Source organism: Zonotrichia albicollis, chromosome 30 (genome assembly GCF_047830755.1).
Source record: "Zonotrichia albicollis isolate bZonAlb1 chromosome 30, bZonAlb1.hap1, whole genome shotgun sequence".
In the NCBI taxonomy this organism is placed as follows: Eukaryota; Metazoa; Chordata; class Aves; order Passeriformes; family Passerellidae; genus Zonotrichia; species Zonotrichia albicollis.
This window is the reverse complement of record NC_133848.1, coordinates 3,180,337-3,200,540: the sequence shown is the minus strand read 5'-3', so window position 1 is coordinate 3,200,540 and position 20,204 is coordinate 3,180,337. Positions and strand designations below refer to the sequence as shown.

The 20,204-nt window shown below is 50.9% G+C and overlaps 1 long non-coding RNA gene across 2 annotated transcripts; it reads left to right on the top strand.

Moving 5' to 3' along the window:
• The first annotated feature begins 15,075 nt into the window (after positions 1 to 15,075).
• On the top strand, positions 15,076 to 16,729 carry LOC141725566 (uncharacterized). Of its 2 annotated transcripts, none has more exons than XR_012577353.1 (3): positions 15,076 to 15,215; positions 15,382 to 15,539; positions 16,591 to 16,729. It is a non-coding gene; the product is annotated as an uncharacterized LOC141725566 (long non-coding RNA). The 2 variants fall into 2 exon arrangements; XR_012577352.1 differs by having other exon boundaries at positions 15,118 to 15,257.
• The last annotated feature ends 3,475 nt before the right edge of the window (positions 16,730 to 20,204 follow it).

The window sequence follows — 20,204 nt, the reverse complement described above, 5'->3', positions numbered from 1 at the left end:
CCTACCAACCACCTAAAAAGCCATCTTTGCCACATGCCAAGAAGTTTTCTGCCTCAAAAGCCATTTTTTCCTCCCAAACCCCACATTCCCTCCTTGCCAGAGGATGTTTTCCAGGACAGACATTTAGCAGTAGGTTTTGCATAGCCACACCATGGGCAAAATTCAGGCTGGAGAAGGTCTTTGAATGAATTCAGTATCGTGAAAAATTACCAAACAAAGCAAGAAAATCTCCTGGACACATGGAAACACCAAATTCTCATGATGGGAAAAAAAGTGCCACAGGAGATACCAACAGGGAAAATAATCCAGGTATCCCAAACCAAAATTCCTAGTGCAAAAGAACCTTTAAATTCCCAAATTGCTGCGGCAAAACCTCTTGGTTTTCCTACCAAGCAGGATGTTGGGTGCTTTAAGGAAGATAAAGGGTTGGGGATGACACAGGTAGAAGAAAGATCCCTTCCTGATGCCCACACTGGTGCTGCCAGGAGCCACCTGGGCATCACCTGGCACCAATTTAAGGCAGAATCCCAACTTTTCAGCACTCCTGTTAAGGCCAAAAGGAAAAGAGGAATTTTGCAGCTGCCATTTAAACTCTCTTGTGATGGCTGGTGCTCATCTCCTCTCAGGATGCAGCGGGATGTGAAAGCATCCGTGGACCACAAAGGAATTTCCCATGGAATCCTGGAGAAGATTTGGGGTTGGATTATGAGGCTTTAAAAGCTGCAGGAGGCACAGGCTCTCGATACTGTTATTTTTGGAGGCAAGAGCTCTCGATACTGTTATTTTTGGAGGGCTTCTGATACTGTTATTTTTAGCCAGTTTTTAACTCATCTCACCAAGCCCTTTTTTTTTACAGCCAGCTCACCAACCTTCCGGGGCCAGGGTGAGTTTTTTTTGTTTTTTGGGTTTTTTTGCCAGACTCAATTCTCCAGCGCCAATAGCGCTGAAAAAAAAATTCACCCCCCAAAAACCCCACACACAACACAAAAAATCCAATCCCACCACCCTTTTTTTTTTTTTTTTCTTATTTTCCCAAAGAACTGGGAGGCGTGAGCACTCGAGAGTCAAATTTGCCCAGGAGCCGCGTTCCCTAAGAAAGCAGAGCTCGTTCTCCTTCCACAAACTCCGCAGCGGCAACAAAAGTCCCTTTCAAGCCCTTCCAGACGCAAGTCCTTCAGCTCAATTAGTCAGGCACACAGAGACACAAAAAAGCCTCCCATTCAGGCTAGTGGCTGGCTGTGGAGGACAAGGGCGAAGAAAGGATCTTTCTCCCACGCTTTCACTGGGTGTCATAACAAGCAGAAAGCCCTCTTAGGGGGGATTATTGGAGATAAGAGTCCGATGGAGGGGCTGGGGCAGCAGCAGCAGGGGAGGAGGGGATGGGGATGGGGTTGGAGGTTGGAGCTCCCAAGGTCGGGTGAGTACGGCATCGCACTCCATCAGAAATTGGGGATTTTTGGACAAAAAAAATTACGATATTCCCCCCCAGCCTGTACACACACACGCGCAGAATAATCCCCGTTCTCCATGGCAACCTGCTCCGTGGCCATCCCTCGCACCAGAGGAGGGAGGCAGCCTGCTTTCACTCCAGAATCGCTGCCAGCTTGTCCCCATCCTGTCACAGCCTCGGCCAGGCTGGGCAGAGGGGCTGGACAGGCTCCATCACCTCCAAAAATCAGAGATTTTCTATAGTAAAGAGCATCCAGAAATGCACAGCTCTGTGGGAAAGCTCTGCCTTGAAAAACAGCCAGCCCTGCTCCTGCACATGGGTGGGTTTGATGTTGGAAAGAAGAAGATGAAAAAGAAGAAAAATGTGTGTGTGCATTTGTTAGTGGGGTTTTTCAAAGGCAAAACAAAGGGAAAAAAAGAGAAAAAAAATCTCCCAGGACTGGAGTTTGTCTGTAAAATTGTGGGGTGGGGTGGTGGCTCAGGCTCCATGTCCCGAGCCCTCAAACCTGTCCCCAGCCAGAGGAGACAATTGCTGCACCTTCTGGCCAGGCCCCAGCAGGAATAAAACTTCTCTGGATACTGACAGTGCCCTGCAGGATTAACCAACATCCCTGAGTGAATTTTGTGCCTAATTCCCTTGAACAATCCAGGTTATATTGTTAATTCCCTATCCCTTTTCCATTGGCTCTATACATGGCTGTGGAAGGCCGTACCCCTTCAGATCTTTTCAAAGATTCCTCTGCCACAAACAGAGTCACAAAATTCAAAGCAAATGCCAGAAAATTTGGGGTTTTTCCCCTCCTGCCCAGCCCCAAGCCCTGCCAGTTGCTGCTGTGGGATTGTCCCCATCGAGGAGCAGGTGACAAGAACATCCAAGTTTAGCAACATTTCACAAGGATCAGGGAGGGAATATAAACTCTCCAGCCCAGGAATGGAAAGCCAAGAAACTCTCTTGGAATACATTATCCCATAATTGTAGGGTTTCAAGCACTTTCCTCCCAAGCAGCTGGTGCCTGCTGGTGCCAGAGGAAGGTTGTTTGGCTCAGACACATTCCTGCCTGCTCCAGCCCGGGAATCCCTAAAACAATCCACTCCTATGAAATCCTGAATAGAATAAAAGAATAAAATAATAGAATAAAAGCAGAATACTCTACTCAACCAAAACAGAGAAATTTACTATAAGACAGGGGGGAAGAGTTGGATAAAACAAAGCAGATTCCCTATGGACAACACTTTCTTCTTCCCAAAGAGCTTTCTGTGCTTCCAAAAGCGTGAACACAATCTGAAGGATCCCCTTTCCCACACACTGATCCAGAAAAGCTTTTGTGGTTTGGTTGGGGTTTTTTTTTGTTTGGTTTTTTTGTTTGTTTGGTTTGGTTTTTTGGGTTTCATATTTTGGATTTTTTTTTTTTTTGTTGTGTTTGGTTTTGGTTTTGGTTTTTTTGGTTGGTTTTTTTTTAGTTGGTTGGTTTTTGTTGTTTGTTTTGTTTTTTGTTCTGGTTTGGTTTTTTTCAATAAAAGATGAGTTTCCAGCAGGTAGGAACCTGCTGAAGGTCAAATTAAACCTGATTTACCTGCCTTGACCTAAACAATGCAAGGCCACAAGATGAGCCAACAGCTCCTGGAGCCACACAGGGCTCGAAACCAGACCAGTCCACTACCAATCAGTATCATTTTTTCATTCCCAACTTATTCCAAATTAATCAGCACTTTTTCCCCCTTCTGAAAACTGCATTTTCTCTCTACCCCAGAGCAAGCTCCACCTCATGCCCTCTGCTTGCCTGTAAAAATGCATCACACCAGACCAAGCAGTTAAAGGCAGCAGATGCACCCAACATGGATGCTCCCTCCTCCTGCACCAGCACCCTGCCACTGCCCCTTTTGTCCCTGCTCCAGCAATATTCCAGCCCCCAAAAGTGCAATTACAATTATTTTTACACCTAGTTTGGCCTGTCAAAGTTGAAGCTCCAGCCCTGGCCGTGATGCTGGGTGAGGATTACACAGCTTTAGCTGGACAGTTAGAGATGCCAGGTGCCAGCCTGTCTCAGCTGTAGCAGGATAAATACTGGGGTTACACAGTGAGAAAGAGACTGTGATTTACTGAGAACCAGATTCAAGAGATTGTGATCCACTGATAACCAGGGAGCAAGAGATTGTGATCCACTCACACCCAGATTCAAGAGACTGTGATCCACTGAGAACCAGATTTAAGAGACTGTGATCCACTCAGGCTCAGATTTAAGAAACTGTGATCCATTGAGAATCAGATTCAAGAGACTGTGATCCACTGAGAAGATTCAAGATCCACTCCCAGATTCAAGCCTGAGACCCAGATTCAGCAGGAGTCCCGGTCCAAGACCTCCCCACCAGCCCTGCAGACACACGGACACCCCCAGCCACAATCCCAGCATTCAGGCATCCCTCTCCACAGCTGGCACCCTAAAACAAAGTTTTCCATCTCTTTTCCTGCAAAACCACCCAGGGCCGTGCCAGCCTTGCCCGCGGCCGCCGCCCCTTCCCCATCTCGGCCAGCGAGAAGCGTCGGGACTCACACGCACACGTCCCTTTCTATATCTATCCATGAAAATCCCTCCGGGCAATCCGAAATACCCCCCCAGGACTATGTTTAGCCCCCCCGGCATGCCGGCAGCACAAGGCTGGGCCAGCAAAAGCTGCGGCGGCCGCGGCGATGGGAGCGCGGAGCTGCCAGCGCGGGCGGCGAGAACCGAGCTCCGCTTTCACATCCAATCACCCCGGCTGCATCTCAGCCACCTGCCCGCTGGCTCCCGTCTCCTCAGCAGCCTGAGGAGCACAGAGCTCATCATTTTCCTTCGAGCTGTCCCCCCCTCGGGGCACTGCTTCCCTCGGGCGGGGTGCGGGAGAGCCGCCCGGCCCCGTGCGCTGGGCACGCAGCACCGCGTTTGGGGATTCAAGAAATCTCCTTTCCTGCCATACAGAAATAGGCACTGCCGCCCCAAAATTACCCCAGGGCGCTCCAGAGCACCCTGAGAAGTGCCAGACACGCTGGGGACAAGGACAAGAGGAGCCTGCCCAGCCTCCTGCAGGCTGAGCTCCGAGCCCAGAGCTCGGGTAATTCCGAGCATCAGCCCAGCCTCCGTTCCCACACACCGCCACTCGCTGAAATTAAAGCAGGGCCTGATCTGATTCCTATGGCGGCTTAGCGCCCACTCAGCCGCTTTATCATAATCCCGACATAAAAATCGCTGCCTTGAAAACGCTCAGGGGTTTGAAGCCCTGATTGTTTGAAGAGGAAAGACTCTGTTCTCAGCACAAAGATGTGCTCCCCTCTCAGCCCCGGACGGGCAGCTGGAGGCTTCCATCAGCATTTCTGAGCCTCTAGGTGCCCGTGGCAGAGCCCTCACGCTTTCCTTGGCACAGAGATGCCCCCAAACCCAGCCGGACCAGCAGCACCCCAAAAAGAGCAGAGCTTTGAGGATTGGTGCTGGGAACAAGTCACCACTGGCTGCCAGCCCTGCTGTGAGAGCATCTCTAAAAACCATCCCCTCTCCCTCCAAATCCAGCTGCGACTGCTTGTGGGAAGGAATTCAATCTGTGCATTTTGAAATGAAATAGATCCATGCAAATTTCTATGGTATTGGTGGGATTTCTTTGTGGTGGCACTGCCGTGCCATTCCACACCTGCCCAAGCCAGGCTGCATGGGACTGGGCTGGGAGGACAAGGGAACTTCATCTACCAAAGGGCTTGAGCCACCAGGGCCTCCTTTTGTTTTCAGTTTAAAACTGTAAAAGGCCAGCAAAAAATTTCCTCAATAGGGAAATGTCTATTTTCCTCAAACACTATAAAATCATTATTTTTTAAAAAACATTTTTAAGCTACTTTTCATCATTCTGCGCTGAGAATTTTCAAATACGAAATTTAAGAAATTTAAAAAAGAAAAAATACATATTTTATCCATCACAAAGTAAAAGTTCATATCCACTGGCAGTACCAACCAGCACAAGAATTTCTGCCCTTTTGCCAGTCCTCCAACCCGCAGCGCTCGTACAATGAGAGGGCTTTGGCCTCAGCACCAAACTGCTCTGCTGCATTTCTGCACTGCCAACACAAGCATTAAACCCAATCCTAAAGGAGATCCACTGAGTGAAATTATAATTTTCAACAATTATATTTGTATAGGCTCACTCTCCTCAACAGCTCACTGAATCACAGAAAATCAGTATTGAATTTTCTCCCTTTTTTCTCCCCAATTCCAAACTGCTGCTAAACAAGAGAACGATTTGGAGAGCTGATACCTTGCTCCCCAACGAGTGTGTCTCCTATTAATGTCTCCAGCAGTTATGTGGCCAGAAGGGAGAGCAGAGTAGACAGTGCTGAGTGTTAACCAGTCAAATCAGAGTGTCCAAGCAAGCTTAAACGGCCACATGTAAACTGCAATTTGGATCAATGTCACGCAAACACACAGGGCTTACTGCTACAGCACTCCAGGAGTAAATCAGGGAGAAAAAAAAGGGGAAAAAAATTAAAAATCAGCTATTTGCAAGACTATTCCTAAGGTCTTGGAGAGAGCCAGCTCACAGTCACACAGACAATTCTACCACTGGAAATGGTCATTCCCCACAACAAAAACTCAAATTAAAAAGAAATTCTATCCAGCCAAAGAGTGACATGCTCCAACAGCACCCAGAAACTGCAGCAAAGCTTGTGGCACCAGGAACCCCCAGGGACCCATCCAAGGGCTGAGGGGGCTGGAACTGGTTCCATTTCCCCTCCAAGCTGGGAGCACAAAGGGATGGGTGGTGAACATGGAGGTGCTTTAGCCCCACATTGTCACCACGTCCCTGAATGGCAGTGGGGGTCACAAGCATCTTAAAGAGAGATTTTTGGAGCTGGGAATGAGGTGCAAAAGCTCCGGAGAGGCAGCTTGGGCCTGATGGGCTTGAAACCCACCCTCTCCATCACCAACCAGCACAGGCACCTCCTGCCCCTGGCTCCAGGCCCTCCACACATGGTTTGCTAAATTCTTGGAGGAGTTTCATCCTTGTCCCAGTTCACATCCCCCCACTCCTGCTCATGCCTTTGTTAGAGCCAAGAAGTGACACCATCCAAAGCAGCCTATGGCAACGCCGCAGAGCCCGCGATTGGTCACCCAGGAACACCAAAAGATGCTCCCACAGCAGCACTCCCAGCCCCTGATTGGAGAAAAAGGCATTTTTCCCCTCCTTGAGGGAAGCCACGGGCCAATGGTGGATGGCACATGGCAGCTTCCCAGGGCTCAGCCTCAATAAAAGTCCCTTGTCCCCCTTCGCGCTCAGACCTTGGGCCACCGCTCGGCGCCGACACCTCAGACACATCCTGGAGCACCAGCACCCAGGAGTGGTGTGGACACCCAGCAGGACTTCTCCTGGCCTGGGAAGGATGAGTGAGGAGAGCTCCATGCCGAGAGCTTTGTCACCGCTTTGTCACCAAAGCCAAGCCAACGTCACCCTGAGGTGCTCAGGCGGTGAGCGTCCATGGAGGACGTCTCCCCTTCCATGGAGGGTGATCTCCCTGGGTCTGAGCATCCATGGAGGACGTCTCCCCTTCCATGGAGGGTGATCTCCCTGGGTCTGACTATCCATGGAGGATGTCTCCCCTTCCATGGAGGGTGATCTCCCTGGGTCTGAGCATCCATGGAGGATGTCTCTCCTTCCTTGGAGGCTGCTCTCCTTGGGTGTGAGCATCCATGGAAGTCTCCCCTTCCATGAAGGTTGCTCTCCCTGGGTGTGAGCATCCATGGAGGAATTCTCCCCTTCCATGGGGGTTGCTCTCCCTCGGTGTGAGCATCCTTGGAGGAGGTCTGCCCTTCCTTGGAGGCTGCTCTCCCTGCCCATGGAGCTCATTCCCTGTTGTCCTGCCCTCTGCAATGTCCCTCTCAGGCTGGGGACAAACAGCCTGGCCAGGAGAGCAGCACTTCACTCGCCCCAGGGAGGAGCAGCAGGATGGCAAAGGAGAGCAGGGAATCAAACAAGAGCCTGTAAAAACTTCCCTACATCCCTGCCAGCACCAGGAACAATGGCAGAACCTCAATGGGAAGAAGGAAAGAAGCTTCTCCCTAAGCTTTCCCCAGTCAGATCACCACAGAACTCCACTTCACACATGTGCTAAATTATTCTGAATTAAAGGCCATGGATGAGGGGGAATAAAATCTTGTTTATTAATTTCAAGCATTCATATGAGCAGGATAAATCTGTCACATCACACCCAGCACCACAGCCCTTCCCTGAAGGAAGGGCCAGGGCCAGCTCCTTGTGCCCTTTTGGGTTTTTCAGAGATCCCAACGAGCACACGAGCGAAACGAGCGGGTCCAGCACAGGTCAAAAGTCAGCTCATTTCTACATCTCTCACAAGAGGGTTTGCATAAAGTCACAAAGCTATAATTGCTCCTTTCCAAAATTAGTTCAGGTGCCATCACCCACATTAGCTCTTTATTATTATAAAGTCTTTTTTGGTTTTAGTTTTTTTTTTTTTCCTCCTTGGAATCACCGTTCCGGTATTATTTTATCTTAATCCACCATGAGATCTTTGTGTTCTTCTAAGCAAGATCAAGACACCTTTTCAAATAGGTTGCTGTGATTTGTAGGTGGCATCTCAGGCACCCAGTTTGATTATTAAAAGCAAGTGGGAAGCACCCAGTTCACCTCTTTGACTCAAAATTCCCTTCTAGGGTTGAGCAGATTAAAAAATCCCAGTTCCCATAAGGAGGAGGTTGACACATAATCCATTAAAGAGGGATAAGAACCAACATCAATTGGCAGAGAAGATAAATTAAGCAAAATCAAGTTCCTCAATTAGTCTCATGCGGTTCCAGACGCAAGTTTTATATACATACATATATATATATATATATATATATATATATAAAATCTCCCTTGTAAATCCTCAAATTAGAATCTTGACTCCATTCAAAGACACATTCATAAACAAAGGGTTAAAAGAAGAAAGGAAGCATTTGAATAGAGACACAAGGGAAGAAAAACAAAGAAAACTGCAAGAAACCATTTTACAAATCACCATATCCCTCTTTCTAATACTGATATCAAGTTATAGCTGTCAGGGAGGAAAATTTATGTATCTGTATAACAGATAGGGAAGAGGGGGAGGGAAGGCAGAAAAAAGGAAAAAGAATCCAGCACTCGTATTTGCAAAACAACCATTAATAAACATTGCTCTGTTGCTGCTTTATTAAACAGATAATCCAACACAGTAATCTGTATTGATTTATGGATTTTCTGATGCTCTATGACTGGTTATGCAATGAAAGTTCATCCTTGATCTGTAGTCTGGGTCCTGGACATAACTAATTCATAATCTGATTGGAAGTTTTACTTTGTTAATTCAATTACAGTTAACGGCCGAGGAGAGAGCGGCAACATCTTTGTCTTTCTCTACACAGACGGTTTCTTCACATGCCCAGAACCACTAAACTCTTAAAATCACAGGAGGCAAATAGGTTCTTTAAAAAAAAAAAAAAAAAAAAAAAAAATCCTACCTCAGGTTTTAATTCCAGTCTCTGAAAGTTGTCTTTTCCCCCATTTTTCCGCCTCTCATTTCCTTTCTCTTCTTTCTTTTTTTTTTTTTTTTTGTTTCTTTTTTTTTTTTTAATATTTTTCTTTTCCTCCTCTTCCTTTTTTGATGAATTTCCTTTCTTCTCCACATCCTCCTCAGGCGTGTAATGGGGTTATTTTTACTTTCGGTTATCTAGCTTTATGAAGAATCGACACCACTCATACAGCTAGATAACCAAAGATAACAACCAACCCCTGGAGTCTACAGCATCAGCAGGAAAAAGCCAACCTCCTCTTCTCCAGGGGCTCGGGGGCACGTGGCTTTTAAGGAAGGAACGAGGGAGGAAAACGAATAAAAAGAGATGCAAATATTAACAGCCAGATCCGGAATATCTTCACAGAGCTCCAGCCCTGGCCCTGCTCCTGCAGCCCGAGCAGCCCAGAGTGCTGAGCATCGCTGGGACAGGCAGGATCAGGCCCCTAGGAAACACAATTTGGAGCAGAATTACAGGAGAACCACGCAAGGGCTGCCTATTTTCTGCCGAGTTTCAATTTGTTTCATTTGCAAACCAAATGATGTTCTGCAGGTGCCGAGAATTAAGCCCACATTATTTTTAATAACTATCAAATTAATGCATTCAAACTGGTAATAATCAAAGCAAATAGAATTTGCACCCACAACTTAAAATATGCATCAAAGACCAAAAGGACATTTCCCCACCCACAAATGCGTTGAACGCTCTCTAAACAAAATGACTGCGAGAAAAACCTGTCGGTTAATATAAATAGTAACTTGTGATGCTTTGGATTCAGCCAAGATCTGGGGGAATAGGGATGAACAAACACAGAAAACACAGAGGAAATGATGAAAGGGATGGAAGGGAGGAAAGAAGGAAGGGAGCGACTCCTGCTCGCGGCTCAGGACCCCGGCCCTGAGCAACGACCGCGCATCTCGGGCAGGGAGCGGGACCCGCATCCCTCCGTTCGTTCAGGGGGAGAGAGAGCGCAGCTTTCCCCCGCCCGGGAACCGCATCCCCGGCTTTGCTCTCCCCGCATCCCCGGCTTTGCTCTCCCCGCATCCCCGGCTTTGCTCTCCCCGCATCCCTCCGTCCTTTCTTCTTTCGCGGGGAACGCGCATCCCTCCGTCCTCGCTGCGGGGGCTCCGCTTCCCTCCATCCTTCCTTTCCCCGGGGGCGGCGGGGAACCCTCATTCTCCTTCTCCAGAGTGACCCGCGTCCCTCCACCCTTTCCTTCCTCCGGGGCGGAACGCGCATCCCCCGCACCGTTGCTCCTCTCCAGGGCAGCCCGCATCCCTCCATTCCTCGGGGAAAGGAACCCGCATCCCCCCTCGCATCCCGCATCGCGTCCCTCCCTTCTCCCCTCCGCTCCATCCCTCCTTCACCTGCGTCCCTCTTTCACCCTTCTCGCTGCGGGGAGCGCGGAGCCCTCGCACGGCCGAGACCCCGCGGCTCCTCCGCCCCCGCGGAGCGCAGCTCGGGCAGCGCGGGGGGCCCTGCCGGCGGCTCGGCGCGGCTCGGCCCGGCTCAGCTCGGCTCGGCCCGGCTCAGCTCGGCTCGGCCCGGCTCAGCTCGGCTCGGCTCAGCTCGGCTCGGCTCGGCCCGGCTCAGCTCGGCTCGGCCAGGCTCGGCTCGGCTCGGCTCGGCTCGGCTCGTACCTGGTGCCCGCAGCCGCTGCCCGCAGCCTCTGCGCCGGGGGGAGCGGCGCGCGGCACTTTTCATTCATGCTTTCACACTCCCGGCCCTCGCCGCGGCCGCTGATTGGTCCGCACCCGCCTGACGTCACCCGCGCCGTTCCCACCCCTCTGCAGCGCTCCCGCTTCATCAATGGGCTGGGGAGGGGCCGCGCGCGACCTGGCACCCCCAAGCTGGCACCCCCCCAAACCTGGCACCCCCCAAACCTGGCACCCCCCAAGCTGGCACCCCCAAACCGGCACCCCCCAGCCTGGCATCATCCCCGCCTGCCCCATCGCTGCAACCGCCTCCGCCGTTCTGGCCTCTCCCCGCCATCGGCACGTCCAGCATCGCCCTGAATCGCCAGCATCACCCTCATCATCATCATCTTCATCGCCACGTTCATGGCCTGGGCTTCACCAGGCTCAGCGCTGCGCTCCTCATCACTACGGCATCGCCACCACCCCCAGCGCCACCGCTCATGGCCACCAGCCCTGGGCAGCGCCAAGTGTCCCCTGCCCCAGCCGTGACCGCCCTGCCAGCAGCGATGTCCCCAGGTCGCCACCTCTGTGCCCACCAGAGGCTCAGCCTGCCTGGCTTCCCCTTCTCGGAGAGGAGAACACCACCCAGTGCCAATGCCAATGCCAGTGCCAGTGCCAAGGCCTGGCCGCGGTGTGCAGATCCCAAATGGAATCAAATGCTGGTTTACTCCTCTGGTTTTAACCCCACCGTTAATTACCCTTTGATTTCCCTGCTATAATATAGATCCCATTAAAAAAAAAAACAAAACAAAAAGAAAAAAAGCCAAAAAAACCCACCATTATTTTTCCTTGAGCAAGAACAGAGGATTGGGGCTGGTTTTGTTTCGTTTTGTTTTTTCATTTTCTCTTATAGGTTTCTTTACCTTGGAATTATTTTTTTTTCCCAGCTGGTTTTTGGGGTCTGTGAGTTTGGGCTGGGGAGTTACTCATGGTTTTTGTCTCTTTCTGGAGCTCGATTCTCCCGCTGCCACCACGGGTGCAGCCACCCCGACCTGGCAGGGCCCTCTCTCCCAGTTCCCCCCACTGGGAAAATGGGAACCCACTGGTGTGGCCCCAGCATTGGAGTGGAGAAAGGGGGTTGGGGGAGTGGAAATTGCCCCAAAATAGCCCCAAAATATCCCCTAAATAGCCCCAAAACAGCCCCAAAACAGCCCTGGGGCTCTGCTCCTCAGGCTGTTCCACCCCGTGGCCTCCTGCCCGGTTCTCTGCCAGCCCCCCTTGCACAAAAGGGTTTTTGGGGCGCCGTGTTGCACCTTTCCCCTTTCCCTTCGTCCTTCCAGACTTAGCTGAGAGGGAAAACGCAGATTTCGGGAAGAAATTCTGGCTGCTCACGGGGTAAGGGAGGGGCTGCAGCACCCATTGGAGGCACCCAGGGTTCCTCCCACCTGCACCCCCATATCCAAATTACATTCCCCAATTTCTGTCAGGGCGGGGACCCTCCCTGAGCCCTCCTGGAGCCGCTCGCCCCCCGGGCTGGGCGCTGCCCGTGGTTTCTTTTCTCCCTTCGCGGTTCCCCATCACCCACCTGGGCCAGCAGCGGCTTCTCCGAGGGCAGAGGGGGCCGGGGCCGGGGCTCTCCTGCAAGAGAAACCGAGAAGAGGGAAAGGGTTAAAAACGCAGCAGTGCCCACTGTGCCCATGCAGCCCCCGGGGCCGTGGGACAGCTCGGAGGGGTCCCGGTGTGACCGTTCCCCATCACCACTGAAATGGGATTTGGGGACACAAAAATGAAATGGGATTTTAGGCACACAAAAATGAAATGAGATTTTAGGCACACAACCGCCTGCTTGACCCTCTTTTGATTCTCCTCTTTATTAAATTCACATTTTAACATTCTTAATTTTTATTCCAGTCCCCTCTATAAATTATAATATTTTTTTAACCTGCCAAAAAAGAAAAAACACGACGAATTCTGCGATTTATCCCGAAAAAGGCTGCAAAGACAGGGATTGCTCTTTCAAATTTGGATTCACCCTGGGATTACCCCGATGACAGTGCATTTTTATTTCTAAATTTAATTTAACATCGCGTTAGAAGCAACCCGATCTGGGAGGATTTAGGGAAGGGCACGAGCGATTTGCAGAAAATGCTCGGGTGTGTTTTGAGTGTCTTGACAAATAAAAACCTGGTCCGTGCTTTGCTGTCTTTCTGAGGGGAAAAAAACCCAATCCAAACCGCAAGGAAGCAAAAGGAGCCGGCGCCGCGACTGCGGGATCTCCCTTTGAACGGCAGATTTGAGGATTTCCAGCCTTAAAACTTCCACGCACATCAGTGCATATATAAAAACTTAATTTCCGCGGGCTGAAAACGGGGAGGACGTGACCTGGTGGGTGCCATGGGCTTTTTTTGCAGAGCCAGGAGTCCACGTACGACCCCAAAAATAGACCCCAAAAAAGCCCAAAATAAGCTCGGGTTGATTTTTCCCCTTGCACTCTTTGAGCGCTGCTTCTTCCCCTCGCTAAGGAAAGAATCAAGGACAGGGATGAGGCTTTTAAAGACCAAAATCAAAACAACAACAACGACAAAAAAAGGACAATCAGAACTAAAATATAAGTTAAAATAAAAACTAAAATTAAAATGAAGATTATAGCTTCCTTGGCAGGAAAAAACAACCAAAACAAACCCCCCAAAAAAGCCATGTGGGATTTTCCATCGGCGGCAGGAATGGAACACCCGGGCCCGCTGCAACCGAGAGGCGAATTTCGGCCGGAGCATCACGTTTGGCTTCAATAACTTCTATAAAAACCCCTAAACCCGTTTAATTTGGGTTCCCTGCACTGCCTGAGGAGGGGGAGCCTTAGCGGGTCCATCCCAAGGCAGGAATTCTCAGGGTTCAGGGCTATTAATGAAGCTGCTCCCACCTTGTTATGGTGGGGGGAGAAATTTAAGAAATTCCGCACGGGGAGAAGTTCCCGAGGTGGGGAGGAACCGTTCCGCTCCTTTCTGCCTCGGAGGATGTGCAGAACCTTTGCTCTGGGCTTATTTCCGCTCTCATTTCATTCATTGGCTTATTCCAAATTTAGGATCCGGCCCCGCGCATCCCAACCCTCCCCAAATTCCTGCTCGGGGATGAGGGCACCAGGACCCTTCTGTCCCCTCTCCCTCGGTGTCTGTGTCACCGCTGCCCCCTCCCCGAGGCTCAGCCCGACCCCCGGAGCATCCTCGGCCACCCCTATGAGAGCGAGGATTTGGGGGTCCCTCCGAGAGCATCCCCTGGAGCAAAGCACAAAGCGCCCGGGCTTGGTGAGACCCAGGCCGCTCCCATCCCCTGCCCCAGGCACTCCGCACCCCAAAATCTGGATTTTCCAGCCGGGAGAAGGTGGAAGAAGTGAATCCCTCACCCAAAGTGGCTTTGGGTCACTTGCGGGCCGAGAGAACAGCGAGGATGGACGCGCTCGGCCGTGCCCAAACTTTCTGCGCTCGGGTGCGGGAATGCGGCGGGACGGGAGGAAAGGGAAGAGGGAAAAGGGAAAAAAGGGGGAAAAAAGGGGAAAAAAGGGAAAAAAGGGGGGAAAAGGGGGAAAAGGGAAAGGGGAAAAGGGAAAAGGGAAAAGGGAAAAGGGAAAAGGGAAGGAAGCTCCCCCTGCCCCCGGGATTTAGGAGCAACTCCGACCCCTCATCCCCGACCCCAGGCAGGAGCTGGACCCTCTCCCGGGGCATTTTCCCCGCAGCTCTGCGGCCCCCAGCCCATAATAAAGACGCTTTGAGAGTCCTCTCCCCCTTCCACCCCCCCCGTCCCCCCCTTTACTTTTTTTTTTTCTTTTTCTTTTTTTTTTTTATTATGGTTTTCTCACCGAGTCCAATAAATCGCGCGGCTCGTCTGGCCTCAGACGTGTTCAGCAACCCAAGCCCCGCCGCTTTTGTTCCGCCAAGTCTCACATTGTTTGTCCGGCTGTGCGGGGAGGCTGCGGGGGCTCCGCGGGGGCTCCGCGGGCTGGGTGAGCGATGCTCCCCCTTTCTTTCTCTGGAGTTACCCCGAGTTCTTCACCCACCTGGGGGATGCGCCTGATGGGCAGAGAGTCCTGACAGCTTGGAGCGGTGCCCTCCTTTCAGTGCCCTGCGTGTCAGGCTGCCCATCAAGCTCTGTGCCCACCGTGCCCACCGTGCCCTGCCCTCACCTGCCCGGCTCTGCCGCGGCTCCTGGCCGTGCCCCCGAGCCCGGAGCCGCCGGTGGAGCGGAGGAGCGGGGGCCGTGCCCGCCGTACGGATATATAGGAGCGGCCGAGCAGCCTCCACGTAGCCGATACGTAAAGTGTACGTGGGAGAGTTAAAAAAAGTTGGGATGCAAATGCGGGGCCAGCTCCGTGTTGCGAGAGAGGGGGGGGTTGGCGAGCTCAGAGCCGCGCTATTTCCAAGCTTCCTTAACCTCTGGATTGCTCGGAATCGATCGGCAAAGCGCGGCGAGCCTGGCAATTAGGAGCTCATTACCATATATGCAAATATGGCAACCTCTCTCTCTCCGCAGCTACGGAGAGAGAAGTGAGGCAGCTTTGGGGGGTGGGAAAGGGGTGAGGCGTGCTGGGGAAACGGGGATAACGGGGCGAAAAAAGGTGATTTGAGGGTATTTGGGTGGGTTTGGAGGAAAGCAAAGAGTGCTTGAGGGGCCCGTGAGCCGGCTCCCAATTCGCTCTTTAATTCCAATTAATATTTTCTCCCTTTGCCATTAACGAGCAGCACGGCCCGGCCCCGGTACCGGGAGCCGCTCCCCAAAGGGCGCGGTGCCCTCAGCCCGCCCCGGTAACAAAAACCCGAGAATTCGGAATAAAACACGCGCGGAGGGCCCGAGCCGGGCTCCGAGCGCTCCAACCCCGGCCCCAGGGAGTGTTTTAAAGGTAACCTCTGAACTTCTTGCGTTTTATTAACAATAAAACCCCACCACGGAGCGCAGATCGCCGGTTCTGCACCGCGAGTTCCCCGCTTACCTGCGGGTTTATAAACAGCGCGGGGCTTTTTTTCTGCTCGATAAGCAGAGATTAGGGGTAAAATCTCCCTGGCATTTCCTGAGTGTTGGTTAAAGCTGGGGGGACACGGCAGGAGCAGCGCAAGGAGAGGATTTTTTCCCCGTTTTCGCCTTTGGCATCTCGCAAAGTTTTCCCCCTGCGCGGAGCTTCCCCCTCGATTTGGGAATTGACTTTATTTTCCTCCTATCACAAATTCGTAATCACGGCGTATTAAAAAATAACTCCCGTCTCATCTTGAGCTCCGATTTTCTTCCCTACTCAGGATTATTTTCTTTTTCCCCTTAATAAATAACATTTTTCTCCCTTTTGCCTGTGGTTTAAACACCCGAATAACGAGAATGACCTCAAAATCAGGAATCAATTCCCTATTTTTTGGTTTAGTTGAAGTGATAAAAATACGGATAAAAACACCCGAAGTGAACAAAACCTCGGCGAGGGATGGGGGCGGTGGGGGTGGCAGCAGCCCAGCCCCGGGGCACGGAGTTGATAACAGCAATTGAGAGAATTGCGGGTGTCTCTTCCCTTCTTTCTTTCCAGTTTTTTAGATAAAATTTCATATTTTTTTTTTTAATATTTGGGAAAAGCCTCTTTCTGCAGTTTCCTTTCCACCTCGGCAGCTGAGGCGCTTTTCCCAGCCCCGTCCGGGTCTCTGCTCTCCGCATTCCTCTACCTCATTCCTCTTCAATTCCCGACTCACCAGGATTTTTTTTTATTATTTTTAAACTCTCACTATTATTATTATGTTTTAAAAATCCATTTATTTACTGCAAATGGCCAGAAACGATGAACATCCTGCGCGGCCGCCGGTGGAGGAGCCGAGACCATTTTTGCCCATCCCAGATATTATTATTATTATTATTATTATTATTATTATTATTATTATTATTATTATTATTATTATTATTATTATTATTAATTTCAGCCGCCGTTCCTGCAAACCCCCCGTCAGTTTGGAAAGGTGGACAGCGCTGGATGGAAAGGAAATTCCAAAATTTGAAATTCCCTTTCTGTTCCCCCTCTCTTGGCAAATCCGCAGCTACCGACGCCCAACGAGAGGAGCCGTTTTCCCTGCAGAAATCAGAAATTCCCATTACAGCTCCGAGACCCTCTGGCATCACTTCCCACTCTCCAGCGAGGACGGCGGTTTCGCCCACCAGATTATGCTTAAAAAAAAAAAGAGAGAAAAAAGAAACGTGGATTTTTATTTTTCCCCAAAAAAAAGTGGATTATTTTTGTTTTTTTCCAAAATAAAAGTGGATTTTTTTTTCCCCTCCTTATCCCAAAGTAGCAATTCAAGAAAGTGCAAAACCTTTGCCTCCCGCCGGGACAGACGGTGATTTTGTGATTTTTGGGTCTCAAAGCGCCTCTTTATTTTCTCTGATAGCGAACTTTAAAGAGGAGGGGTTGGAGCAAAGCCGTTGAGCAATTTCTCCCATTTTTTTCGGAATTCTCTCGGCTCCTCCAGCGTCTTCCAGCCCAGGAGCTTTGTGCCCATCTCATTTTCGCCTTTATTTTTCCAGTGCCAGGCGCTGCCACGGGGCATAAAATCAGCAAGAGTGCCGCAAAACGGGAGGTTTAAACTTATTTTTGACGGGAATTTCTGCTGGAAGGCAAATCCCGCTGGGTCTCGGGGATTTTAGGGGATTTTCACCCGGATTTTCGGGGAGGGGGAGGCAGCGACCCTCGGGACCCCCGCCCCTCACGGAGCCATTAAAAATGGGAAAAAACCCTCCAGAAAACCCAAACAAAGGCAGATTCACCCCAAAAAGAGTCGGGTTTGCAGCGCACCAGGGGAGAGGGGAGGGATGCCCCCATACCCGGGCAATCCCGGGGGATTTTGGGTGCTCCGGTGCCCTCCGGGTGTGCCAGGATGGACTCGAGGAGAGGCCACGAACACCAGAGTGGGGATGGGGGGCACCAATTCAGCAGCAGCACCCCCAAAACTGAGCAGAAGGCGCTGGGATGTGCCTAAACCTGGGTGTGCCCTGTGGGCACCTCACCCGGGTGTGCCAGGGTGTGCCCTGAGCGTGGCACAGAGGGATTTCCATCCACACAACAATTCCATATCCCCCAGCAGCTCCCTGCACCGAGGGCACTGCGGGGGGATGCTCTCTGTGGCCCTGAAAATGCAAAATGCCCTCTGAGATGCCCTCTGAAATGCCCTCTGAAAATGCAAAATGCTCTCGGAAATGCCCTCTGAAATTCCCTTTGAAATGCCCTCTGAGATGCCCTCTGAAATTCTCTGTGAAATGCCCTCTGAAAATACAAAATGCCCTCTGAGATGCCCTCTGAAAATGCCCTCTGAGATACCCTCTGAAATGCCCTCTGAAATGCCTTCTGAGATGCCCTCTGAAAATGCAAAATGCCCTCAGAGATGCCCTCTGAAACGCCCTCTGAAAATGCCTCCTGAACACACCCTCTGCGATGCCCTCTGCGATGCCCTCTGCGATGCCCTCCTGCAGCCCTGGGCACTCCCTGCCCTCTCCCCAAGGCCGAGGGGGTTTGGGAACCCTGCAGGACCCCAAAGAGGAGGAACCTGCAAATCCCTGTTTGGGTTTTTTAAGGAAATTCCCTTTTTTTTTTTGCCTGCCAGCTCAGAGGTGTGGGAGATGCAAAATTCCCCATTCCTCTCCCATCCCATTCCCCCCTCCCAGATTTTCCTGGGGATTTGGACCCAACCAGTTCCTCATTTTCTCATTTAACCCCAAAAGAGCTGAGCTGAAATATCCCATAAATAAAGGGGAGAAGCTCTGTAAGAAAGGCCACATTGGGGTCAAAGAGGATTTTTTGGTTTTTGAAGGATTTGCACTGAGATTACACTGAGTCCCCACAAACAGGGGGTTTAGACGAGCTGTGGGTTATTTTCTGTACACAATGCCCACACAATGGGGCCTAAATGTGTGTGGCTGCTGCTCTGGGACATTCAAACACAAAATTTTGTTTGCAAAAGTCCCAATCACCCCAAAATCTGGGGTGCAGCTGCCTGAGCAGATCACAGCCAGCACTGCCTGGCAGGTCTGGGGCAAGGGGAGAATCTCTGGAGCTGGGAGGTCTCTAAATAAATAAATAAATTTATTTATTTATAAATAACTTTCTCTTGGTGCCATCCCCCACTCCATGCATGGCATTTTTCTGCCTTCCCTGGGCACTTTTGCTGCTGCCTGGGCCAGGCTGTGCCAGCGCCTCTCCAGACAAAGAAATTGCCAACAAAAGCTGCATTTGGAAGCAGGTGGGTGCAGGCTGGAGGACAGAGAAGCTCCAAAGCCATGCCCAGGCTGTGCCAGCCTTGTTCAGGCAGCTCCTGCCCATCCTCATCCTCTGTCCTGGCTCCATCCTTGACCCCTCAGCCACACAAACCCTTCTGGCCTCGGGGCTGGAAAACCTCGTGGCTTCCTCCTGGCTGTGCCCAGCAAGAGCTTTCCTGCTTCAGGTGGAGGGTTTGGGAATTCAGGAGATTTTAATGGCTTTTTTGGGGATTTTCACCCCAAAGGCTGAGCAGAAGATCGATGTCATCAAAGGCACCTGTGTGACCCAGCAGCTTCAGGAGTAAAGGGCTTGAAGCCTGAAAATTTTATATCAGATTATCTCAGATGTGATGTTATCCTCAGCTTCAGCTCACCTCCAAACTGACATTAAAAAAAAACCAAAAAACCCCCAAACACAAACAGGAAAAATCCCACAAACCCCAAACATAAACTGAATACCAAAATTCCTTTTCTGTCCTGGCAGGGAGCTCTGTTTTATCCTGGTAAAATTGGGTGAAGTGTCCCCCCTGAGCAGAAGCTCGATGCCTTCAAAGGGCACTCATGTAACCCAGCAGTGTCAGGGGGAAAAGGCCTGAAAATAAGGAAATTTTATATCAGATTATCTCAGATGTGATGTTATCCTCAGCTCAACTCCAAACCAACACAAAAAAAAAAAAAAAAAACCAGAAAAAATCCCACAAACCCCAAATTTGAACCGAATACCAAAATCCCTTCTCTGCACTGGCAGGGAGCTGTGTTTTGTCCTCCTAAAATTGGGTGAAGTGTCCCCCCAGCACCTACCCCAGCTCAGCTGCCTGCTCCTCCTTGCAGCAGGTGCCTTTTTCTTTTTTCTCCTGCCTCAAAGGGCTTCGCTCTGGGCAGCCCTTTTGGAGAGCAGCTCTTGTAAGGGATGCCTGGCACGAACACGGCCTGATTACAGCCCAGCTCGTTAAAAAAATGTTCCCTAGGTACTGAAGGGGATAACAAGGATATTTAAACATTCCCAGCGTGCACCTTTAAGCAGCAGAAAATAAGGGAAATTGCCATCGTTTAATTCACTATTGCTCCTTTTGAACTCCCACTGGCTCTGCCTGCAATTGTTCCCCTTCTCAGAGCTGGGAGCTGCATCACAGCAGCACCAGGGCTGCAGGTCCAGAGGGCTGGGCACAGCAGGACCAGCTTCCCCACATGGCAAAAGGGCTGATGGAGCTGCTTTCCGTTGGGTTTTCAAAGATTTCCCTCAATAAGCCCAGAGCAGGCTCTGGGTTTGAGGCCCAGAGCCCCCAGTTTG